This window comes from Vicugna pacos, chromosome 22, assembly GCF_048564905.1.
Source record: "Vicugna pacos chromosome 22, VicPac4, whole genome shotgun sequence".
NCBI lineage: Eukaryota > Metazoa > Chordata > Mammalia > Artiodactyla > Camelidae > Vicugna > Vicugna pacos.
In genome coordinates, this window is record NC_133008.1 from 4,879,549 (window position 1) to 4,880,008 (window position 460).

The window sequence follows — 460 nt, forward strand, 5'->3', positions numbered from 1 at the left end:
ACCACTGCAAAGAATATTTTGGTGTTTCTATTTTTAGTTACTAATTTGGACCAAAAATTAACAAGTTTGCTTTTCTTCATCTAAAACATTGTTTATTTTATGAATGAAGTGTAATGATTTTAAATAACTTTTCAGTAATTTCAACGAAGAAATTATCTTTAAGGCAAAAATGTATGATGGTCTGCAAATCTATTTTTATTATATCTTCACTTTTACCAGTGCCATATGTGTGTGTGTTTACACAAGTGCTTTAACTACCAGCAACGTAAGAAAAATCTGTGTACTAAAAATGTGAAAATGGTTTCCTGGTTTGTGTTTTCATTCTCCCAATATAGGTTTTGGATGACAAGCTTGTATTTGCAAAAGTACACCCCCTGTGGGAGGTGCTCTGTACATACGCTGAGATACTGCACATAAAATTGCCTCTGAAGCCCAATGATCTGAAAACCCGGTCCTCAAC